Below are 11,477 nucleotides of genomic sequence, written 5' to 3'. Positions count from 1 at the left end.
TATAATAAAATATTATTAGCCCTTTTATTATTGACATTAATATATAATCTTGTAAAGATATTTAATCTTATCTGTTCAAAAATAAAATAATAATTATATTAGTTTTATTAATTATGATTTTAAACTATTCATATATATAAAGCGATTATTCATCAAAAATGATATATCGAAAATGTTATTTGTTTCTTTCTTGATATTTTAAACGTGGATATTTTAAATGTGGATTAAAAACAATATCTCTTTTCAAGTTGTAAAAAAGATTGAACACATTGTCCAATATATCCTTTGGCTGGTCATTTATTGATGCATCTATTTTAATCTATTCTACCTCCAGTCATTCGATTCATACGAACCGGTAAGCGAATTACTATTTGATCGTGAAAATCGATACGAGGGATGATGTCATCAATATGAGATCGCCATCCAATAGGGTATGATAATCGAATGGCGAAACTGAACTATGGAAATGAAATTTTGACACGTGTAAATATTACCACGGCAGTACCAATACACATTTTCAATCATTCAACTTGTAGAAGGGTGAGAGGGATGGAGCGCGCCATTATCTAAACACAAAAATAATGATGAGAATAATTATATGAGAGAGACATGAAAATAATTACACAGTATTGCTAATAACGTAAATAAAATAGAATTTATAGAAATTATATATTGCCAAGCGAAGAGCTCACTTTTTTAACATGCAATTGATTCAATTATCCAAAATTTGTTACTGTTGCAATTTTTAAAATTATCCAATATTTATTTTTAATGAAAATTGTATGTGTTGTTAATTAGTATATTTTTTTATTCCTGAATATATGCAATATATAAGGTAACTTTATCATTATTTAATACTATTATTATATTTAATACAGTTACGTGTACTGAGATTGCATTTTAGGTAGCTATTTCATAAAGCTGCGTATCAATTCTGATATACGGGGTAAAATTACATTTCTGCTTTAAATATCTATCGCGGATATTGACGTGAATATGTGTGTGCATTAACGTGTTATAATTTGTGTGATAATAATTATATCGAAAGCTTATTTTGGGAAACCACGTTTAAGTTTCGTAAAATAGGAAGAGGAAATATTCGCACATTAAACAAAATATGAAATATATGAGAAAATTAGCTCCTATTTATAAGCCCTTCTGATTTGCAAGAGAGACATCTCGACGTATCGATTATCTCCCCTCAATATAGGTACTGTACGTAGAGGTAATTACTACGAATGGAGCAATGCACGGTATCTTCTGATACCGATCGATATTCATTCGATTACGATTCGCGCATCGCGCTGAAAACTAATTTCACGCGTGGCATTACTATTACGTTGATTTGATTTCGATTTTTCCTTGCCATGATTTCCCACATTTTTCCCCTTCTATTTTTTCCAGCACAAATCGCGTTACTCGCATTCATGCGCTTTTGCACACCGTTGTTTTAAATCTCCGGAAAAGCAGTATATCTAGTTTGCTAAATTCTCGTTTCGTTTGCGGCGGCAAATGAATTTTTATGAAGCAAAAATTGTTTTCGAAACACGAAAACATATATATATATATATATATATATACATATAAATTTGTGTTTCGGAAACAATTTTTCTTCGTAAAAATTCATTACTCGCCGTAAACGAAATGAGAATTCGCATATTTTCTCATTGAAATCTATTCTGTAATTGAAATATGTTTCATATAAAAACTCGGTTTCTTAATTAATTGAAATATGTCATCAATTAAATATTATTAATTCATCGAACGATCGCGGTTGATTAACATTTATTTAAGAAAGATCTCCCAAGTCGCATAGAAATACATCAGGATTGAAAAAGTTTCCATGAAATAGCTTCTATTTCGAATACATGGAAGAAGCTAAATTTTACCGTGCATTTTAATACTTTCTTTTTAAATAAGCAGTTAATAAGTGCAGTTAGTGTTTTCGAAACACGAAAACATATATATATATATATATATACATATAAATTTGTGTTTCGGAAACAATTTTTCTTCGTAAAAATTCATTACTCGCCGTAAACGAAATGAGAATTCGCATATTTTCTCATTGAAATCTATTCTGTAATTGAAATATGTTTCATATAAAAACTCGGTTTCTTAATTAATTGAAATATGTCATCAATTAAATATTATTAATTCATCGAACGATCGGCTGATTAACATATGTTTAAGAAAGATCTCCCAAGTCGCACAGAAATACATCAGGATTGAAAAAGTTTCCATGAAATAGCTTCTATTTCGAATACATGGAAGAAGCTGAAAAAAAAAAGGATATCATCTCGGTCCCTGTGGAACCGGCATAAATTCGAGAAAAGTTAATGATTTCCAGGTTCGATATATGTATACATAATGTACGAGAAGTATGTATGTCAAGATACTCTTCGCCAGCCACACGCCAGCATTTCGCAATTCGAATCGCATTTTCCTCGCGACGTATCCGTCATACGTCGGCCCCACATCTAATCCATCAACGTGCGGCAACCGCGTTAGGCGGCGTGTCGCCACGTCGGCGCAAATGCTCGTTATTGCACGTTAAAGTTCGTTCTGGCTGTCAGCGCGACGCAACAAACGTAGGTTTGCGAGCCAACGTCGACGACGGACGGCAACGTGTCGCGGGTACCGGAAAATTGATAATCGCGGGGTGCGATAACCCCGAGAAGAAAATATTTCCGAGACACAGTCTCGTCGACTCGACGAGTCGAGAATCCACGCCGTTCCACGCCCGCAGAAATATGTGAATGTGCCTCGCTTACTGAATGATAAATCCCGCGACGCGAACGAGGGGAATATCAAGTCGTTCCTTCGCGATCGAAAACTGCGCTCTTTTACCATACAAGTAAATTATATAATAAATTATATTTGCGTGTTATTGAACAAGTATATATGTGTGTGTAACTTTTATGTCACATTTATATCCGAATTATACACAACGTTTCCCATATCGTTCAAAATTTATCAAAGAGCTCAAAGAATCCATTGAAATTGCACGCGTCGCATAAAATTCTGCGCGTATAAATTTTAACTTTTCCTCATCGTTATTGTTTTTTCTATTAAATAAATTTTTATTTTTTCCCAAAATTCACGCTATCTTCGCGAAGAGTTTGACTGGCGCGAACGTTGAACATTTCCGCATTTTAACGCAGACGTGTCACGCAAGATGCAGACGTGTACCAATATCCCGCAGACATTCTAGGCGAGCCGACGAACTGCAATATCAAGCCACTGGCAGAATTCGAATTCCTTTAGTTCGTAACTCAAGTGCGTCACATTTTTTTCACGCTCTATAAATCGCTGAAAACGGTTTTAGACGACGTAAGCTCACTCAGGCAACTGAGATAGATCCTGTCGCAAAGGTAAGCGAACCAAGGAGCGTTAAAACGTAATAACGTGAAAAAAAAAATTGCAGAATAAAAGCTACTTTTACGCAAAGAACAATGGAGAAGTGGATACAATTATAAGACAGATCCTAAGAGAATATATTGTGATAAATTTTCTATTAAAGATGCTATCCAAAATTAATGGAAACTGTCCATCTTGGAGGTAAGACGTAACCGACATAAGCCGGCTGCAGATCTCATTAATGATTAATTCGATCCTGCGAAACTCGCTCTCTCTCTCTCTCTCTCTCTCTCTCTCTCTGCGGCTGTAGAGCACGTATTGGCGCAACTATTTCGATTCTATCGTAAAATCGAGGAATGCGTTCCCCTTTTTCGCAGTTTGTAAACGTTGTTCGCTCGACGACGCGTGTTCCATGCGACGAGAATCGCATACGATTCGCGAATACGGTTTGTGGTCCCGCTATCTTTCGCTGCACACATGTCGCGACCGTGGAAGAGCTTTGGCAAGGTAATGCAATAACGTTCGATTATTGTCGTCACGGATGCGGGAGCAGCGCGATACGGCGAAAAGCGAGGGCGTAGAGGGTGGTATGGGGGGATGGTATCTCGCGGGTGGTCCAACGGTCGTATATCAAAGCTCCTGGGTGGCGGGGGCGCGTTGCCGCTTTTCCGATTCTCCGTCGCTTTTCCCCGAGCTTTATCTTTTCGCACTCGCAGCCGGTCGGTATCGAAAGCTCGCGCGGCGCGCATCTAAAATCTTCGGCATTCGAATAACGCGCGAACGCTTACTCGAGAAATGCACGCGCGAGGAAGAGAGAGAGAGAGAGAGTATACGCCACCGAAGACTTGCCGATACCAATAATCACGCAATTCTTCAAAGACGCGCGCCGTTCTTACGTTTGTTCGAATCAGCCTTTCGAAATTCCATCGCAGCGCGATGTACGATAAGATTGAACACGATAGTGAACCAAATACTCGCATTGCTTTCTCGTTATTTGTTGCGTTTTATATTTTCCAAGAGAGACGAGACTGTGTCGTATCTCACCGTGTTTTACACACGATTTCACTTATTTACAAAGTTTTTGATGTGTTATGTATATATAAAGAACGATTCATAATGGTATGTGATATCTTTATATATCGCACAGATACTCCGATAACTTATTTACACACTTTTTTTATTACGCGCGCCCTTATTTGCACGAAGGAATAAGTCCTAACAGATAAAATTCCATAGAAATGTTGAAGAAAAAAGAAAAACGGTTCAAGAAAGAAATACATGTTTTTAAATTTCTCTTCTTGCAATTTATCTTTTGGCTCTGACAACTCCTTATTCGCTGCAGAAAACACGCGATAATATACGTATACATAATGTAAGCAATATTTGCAACAAAGTATGCGAAATTTAAGTGAAGTGTGACTTGAAGCTTGAGTTTATGGGATTTCAGAGCTCGCTTAGTAAGCATCGCAAAATTCCGCTACGACGGCGGAACGAGACGACGACGGTGTCGATTTCACGAGGAAGTTTATCGGTAAACCGAAGTTCACTGCTAATTTCTCGTACCGCCACACCTCAAAGTGCGCTTTAATTGCGTTAGATGGGAAGTAAATTACATTAGATTGTCAGCCCTCGAGGATGTAAGATCTGATGCTGGCGGCTGATTGCAGCTTTCGGGTGCTTAGCTGGTGACATCCAACTTCATTTTCCGTAAAGTGGATTGAGAAATAAGATTCGCCATTAATTAAGAGTATGCGACCGAAAGAATTCTTGTCTCCGAATATATTTTCCGGCGCGAGTATCTAATGACCGAGATGCGCAAACTAAAAATGAAGAAAGAGAAAAATTCGTGTAAAATAAAATGTTAGATTATTAAAACCAATTATAATTGAACTGATCCTCTTTGATAAACGGATTTTCGGATAATCGATTTGAGAAAAAGACGAGTTGCAATCTATGAGAAGATAAATTGATTGTTTCAAAGAATATTTTGAACAAATACAGCATATTATCATCGTAAAAATGTTAAATATTGGAAAATTATTATTCGTATTATAATTGATTACTTTTGCAAAATCTTTCAGAAGCGATATAACGTTTCGTGTATTCTATTACTAATATCATATCAGTTCATATATTTTGTATGTACGCTTTCAATAAAGTTGACAATAACGTACATCTAAATCGATAACAACCTATAATCACAGTATACATTCGGTACACGATAAATGAATAATGCAGATGGAAGACCGTTAATGTATGCATCAAAAAAGAGATACAATTTGACCCAGAGCTCACCCCGTCATATATCGTAAGCGTGTAATGTCTGTTCGCGGTTAATGTTCCGTCTATATGTACGTTTTTACTATCTTTCCCGGATCCGTGCTGCGTGCTATTTCAAATCAATCATATATTATAAGTTTATAATCGAATTTGGAATAAGTCTCCGTATTAAAAACACACCGGTTCGGCCAAAGGGATATAGAGCGAAAGCGTATACGCGCAGAGAGACGTCTCTCCCGCAAAGGAAATATTAAAATTTAAAATCTCATATATTTGTTCTGTGGACGAGAGTGGAGGAACGTACTCTTTTCGCCGGCAGTCCGTCGCGTATTTCAATTTTGCAGACAGCAAACGTATCAAATAAATCTCAAATTCTCGCATTCGAGGACCCTAGACCCGGAGTACACTTTTCTTGCTCATCGATGCATACGCGTACGTACGTGTCGTCGTGTGTCGAAGAAATCGGGTCAAAAACAGTTTGACTATCCTCTCGAACATGTTATAACGCCACTTGAAAACGCTTTGAAAATACGATGCCTATATCCTTCACTGCGCCACGCACGACTATGCATCCTATAGGATCTTCGTCCGATGAATTTTTTTTTTTTTTTTTTTGCATTTATCGTCGTCAGACAGCCGTGAGATAACTGAGAGGCTATTACGGAATATCGTTTAAGAAATGATATCGAGAGCTAAATCAATAATGTCACAATATTGCGCGCGTATATCGATAAAAGCAGGTAAAGGACTGTTGCAGGTATAGCGATAAATAATTCTCTCACATTTTTAGTTTACTGCAAAAGATACTTGCGATATAACTTGCCGTAAAATCTAGCTGGAAACTTTCGGCATTTTTTTATAATCCTTGCCGATTGTTTCAATTGCATCTTCGTCAATGCCTTTGTGATTTATATGTAAAAATGTTCTGGATCTCTTGAAAAAACATCTTGCAAAACTAAAATTTTGCAAAATAATTTTATGACCATTATTGCATCTCTGGAACATTGCAATTATTGCATCCGCGTTCGAAATTTCACCTAATCAGTCCGTATCGATATGTTTGAGAACCTTTTTTGCCGGGGGTGGTAGAGAGAGAGGGATCAGTCGGCGGCGGGCAGGGTTATGGGGAAAGGGTGATGGAGAGAGTCGCATGGGGCAGCAGCGGCATAATCGGCTTACACTATAACAGCCTGACGGGCGCGCGAACGGACGAACGGATTTGATCCCAAAAGCCCCAATACCTCGAAAGCTTCAATGTATAATGCCCCCTTTCTCCTCCGCTCGCACGCGTCTGTTCGCTCGACTTCGCGAACGAATGGAACGGAACGCGATGCGCAAATTCGTTTGAGGCTATCTATCCAGAGCCACGAGCGAGAGCTGCGCACGACAAGGAATATCATGCTCTCGAAATGATTAATTGAACCGTCATTAACGTGGAATTATTAGTTTCCGGATAAAACATCCGGGCCTTGAAGCTGGCAAGATGCTCGGAAATCAGCTCGCGAGTTTGTTCAAACCGTAATATGTTCTCTCTATTTTTCGCGTGAAGGAAAAGGAAACTTCCTGACTCGACGTTCCTTCCGATTCAGCGATATCAGCCAAAGCAAATTTTATCCTAAAAGCAGATCACGATGCAACAGACGTCCTGTTTTATCATGTCACATTACGAGGCTAAATAATTCCATGAAAGAAGCATACCATGACGATATGGTAAATGTATATATCACCGCTGACAATTTGCACATTCTTTTCAAAAAAGCGGAAGAAAGAAAGAAGCATTTGATCAAATTCAACTTTCTTTAATCAACTTTAAAGAAAACATTTTGAGAATATAATTTAAGAAACTTTAATATATCTCAAGAAAGAAAAATTTGTTTTGTTTAAATATTTAAATTGTTAAAATTTAGCTGAGAGATGAGTAAAATATTTCCTCGACGCAGAATTTTCCTTGCAATCAGCAAGCGTCAAAAGCACATTTTGAAATAGATTCAAGCTTTTTATGGATAATAGTTTTCTCTTGCGTATCTATTTACGTCGCAAGCTCTCGTTGCTCTGACGATGTCAGAAACATCCGCTTTGACTTACAACTGCGTGTCAACGCGTGCACGAGTACCCGACCATGCTACTGACGACGCAAAAGAAAAGTTGGATATATACCCACCGACTTGAAGGAAAAGAAAAAAGAGTAAGAGAGAAAGCATCTCCTGATTTAATTAGCAAAATGTACGGGGACTACAAAGAATGTCTATCCCCGAGCGATTTGACGAGATGAGCTCCCGGCTCAATTCTCAACTATTGTTCGCGCGATGCCCCTTCCTCGTTGTCTTTTAACCCTTATCTCACTGTCAATGTCGGATTGTGCTTTGACTTGTAGGGTTAAAGAGAAACTCCGACCGTGTAGCAACCGACGTTTCGACTTGACGTTATGACTTGATACTAGCCACATTGATCTTTCGAATTTCGAAATACGATATTAAATCGATTACATATGAAATTTGTTAATTTGTTATTCTTTTATAAAATTTATTAATTCTTTTATAAAATATCTTTAAACGCATGCAAAAATGTGACATTTTCATTGTCCACATAAATTTGGAATTTCCTAGGAAATTATGTAAGAATGATCCATAATAATTGCGCGTATTTGCTCGAATACCTAAAGTTTTGTAATATTCTTGCAGAATTCGTAGACAAAACTCATACAAATAATTTGCCGGCGATGTGGTCAGTGAATAAGAACTGTGGAATCACTATATAATCCGTGACACTGAACAGAAATTCGCTACGGAATCATTTACCTTGTCTGTCCGCCCCCTTCTGGCGAAGCTTATCCGATAGAGCGAATGTCGATGTTGAGAAATACGAAGGAAGCCGTAGAAAAAGGGCGGAAAAGGATTCTCAGTCGCGTTAAGCGCGATCGAGTGCGCGCAAATACGCGAAAGAGCGTAGCCTGGAAACAAAGAGCGAACTGCAATAAAAAACTTATTAAGGAGGTCTGGGCCGAAGCAAAGTCCCGGTAAATATTTGACCGGTCTTTAAACCGCCAACCGCGCGCCACCAAACCATTACGGCGAAGCTATAACCCACCCTCGACTACCTTCTTCTCTTGGGGAGAGCAATTTTTTCCTTTTTCTTTCCAAGAGTCTGTCTCACTTCGCCGCTTCTTCATGAGCTCGTATTACGCCTCGTCAAAAGGCGCAGTTATTATCTTATTTCCGCATTTATCCTGAGTAATGTCAATTGCATTAATACACAAAGGCAATTATTATATATACTTGGAAAAACTCGTTGCGCAAAAAAAAAAACGGATACGTGTCCACGGACGCTCAATAAAAATAATTATGCGTTGAACATTTGCTTATTTGATAATATTATAATAGTAGCGCGCAAAAAAAAATATAAACAATTATTTTAATCCGTTATAAGATTGTAAGATCTGTGAACGTTTACGCACGTCATCTCTATTAAAGATAAAAAAAAAAACAATAAAATATTATAATTGGGAGATACAAAAAATAATCCCATAAATGAAAACTTGCGACGTAAATCATGCGAAAAGCAACTTCTCTCTCCGAGTCCCCGTCGCGATAAGCACGCCAGATAATAGAATCGCAAACTAAGCAATTTCGTACTTGGTAATTTACAAGTCGTGCTTACACTTGGGCGTGCATATGAGGCAATAGAAACGCGTTCGTTTACCGTGTGTCTCGTGTTTCCCCTTCTTTCCCGGTGCCTATCGTTTTACGATCTCATTCTATCCTCCTTGTACGCACCCTTCAAACGAGCATACATTTCATCAACGACTTTGGATTCGCATCGGCAGAAAGATATCGCTATTATCGCGCGGCTCATTGTTTCGCAGTATTCCCTATCGAAGCGCTCATTGTTTCCAACGGTATTGTCGAATAAACGCAGAACATTGTTCCTCGTCGTTTATCGGGTCTATATATATCATATATATATATAGGCAGGAGAGGTCGAGGCTCGTTAGTTCGTTCTCTTTGATTCCTTATTGCGGATACATTTGCGAGAGGTCTCGCGTAAACATCCTCGTATCTTGCTTCACCGTATTAAGAGCGAAAGCTCCTGGTTTTTAGAATAGGACAAAAAATCTTCAATTTTTTAAATTTGCGTTATTATATGTAAGATTCTAAAATATTCTTTACTCTTCAGTTCCTTATCATTCACAACCCTTTCGTCGCTGGCTGGCCAGTTTCCGATTAAAACTTCTTTTATCCTCGTCGCGCGATATTTTGCAATGCTAAAAAACCGGTAATGCCCGATCCGATCGTCGCGATAGTCGGATGGTACTTTCTATTACTGTGCAAACTCTCGTTTTCTTATGAAGTACTACTTGACCAAGTCGGCTGCTTCAAGTATGACAAAACTCCCGCGGCGAATGCTGGTAGTAATACAGAAAGTTCTTTGTCGCTTTCTCTCTCTTTCTACATTCTCGTTGAGCATAACACGACCGATATATCGCCAGCGACGGAAGGGTTCGCCGAGGGTATCAACCGAGCGAGTGAGGGCGGACGACAAGAGCGGCGTAACTCCAGCGACCCGGGCGGTCTCGAGTGTCTTGTCAATATGTATAGTGTCATCGATGTCTCTCTATCGGACGAATCCCCGTGATGCGGCCCCATGTAATGCGCACGCGGGGCACGCTCGCGGGTGTACTCGCAGAGATCTCCAATCTACGGCTCACATCTAGGAGATTTCTATCTACGCACGTACGCGAGTCTTATTTAAAATCGAGGAATGAAATCACGTGATTCAAGTAAATTAACTCCATGAATCAACAGTCTCTCCATTTGATTCTCCCGTCTAATAATTATAACGATAGATTCTTTAAATCAAGCTTTGCAATCAATTTCGCATTTAATTGAGAGAAAAAGAAAATATAATTACACAAATATATATTATCCAAAAAATATTAAATTGAAAGATCTTAATCATTTAATTAAAGTAATAAATACTTTAATTTTATACTTGTATTCGTTACAGAATCGTTAAATAGGATTATTTAGTGAAAAATGATCTATTTTTCGTTTATTATTTTTATTTGAAGACTCTTTTATAAATTCTAATATCATTATCTAATTTGCTTCATGTAACCGAATTTATTCAGACGCGTCGCGCTTGTGTTTACCTTCTACGTCCTTGTTGTCTATCTCTGTTTATTACTTATGTTTCTCCTTTATTTTGTCAAATATTTTCGAAGTTCTGTTCATGTAGTCAGTCGACAACGAGTCTCGGAAGGAAACAGATGTGAAATAAGTAAGTATCGTTCTCTTGTTAGATAATCTTCATTTTCAAATCGATATAATCCTACAGATTTTCCTTCTCGCAAAGCCAACAAAGATCCTCTTTATCATATCAACTTTTTCTCTCTTTAACTAAATAAGGATACTAAAATGCAAATTTTGTTCGGTTCAGCTAGTATATTAAATAAATTATGCCTAACTGCGTGTATATTGTTTGGAAAGTTTAGGTGTCCCTGTAGAGAGTGGTAATTATGCATGTAGGCGTATTAAACGAGAATTAGCTCCTGTACTGTATCCTCGGAGGGTACACGGATCGCGCTGCGGACGCTCGGGATTGTCTTAGATTGCGTATCAATGTTGCTGAATAATACTCGGTCCTTGGTCATACGAAACCGAGAATCCAATCGTGATCTTGCCGGTACGATGCGAGAAACGCCGTTTTCACGAAGTTACACATCGGAGGTAATAAAACGCGGTAATTACTTGGCCAGACAATCATTAATCTTCATCGTTGTATCGATCGCGTCGGCAAGTTGCCTCTTGCACGACTCTCTATCGCTGTTAATGAAATGG

General features: G+C 38.1%; 1 protein-coding gene across 1 annotated transcript in view; it reads left to right on the top strand.

Moving 5' to 3' along the window:
• The window catches only part of LOC115240695 (Down syndrome cell adhesion molecule-like protein Dscam2), a 94,391-nt gene that overhangs the window by 55,744 nt on the left and 27,170 nt on the right, over positions 1 to 11,477 (top strand).

Source organism: Formica exsecta, unplaced genomic scaffold (genome assembly GCF_003651465.1).
Source record: "Formica exsecta isolate Colony F162 unplaced genomic scaffold, ASM365146v1 scaffold444, whole genome shotgun sequence".
Lineage (NCBI taxonomy): Eukaryota > Metazoa > Arthropoda > Insecta > Hymenoptera > Formicidae > Formica > Formica exsecta.
Note: the sequence above shows the minus strand (reverse complement) of the source record. Positions and strands in the feature narration are given on the sequence as shown.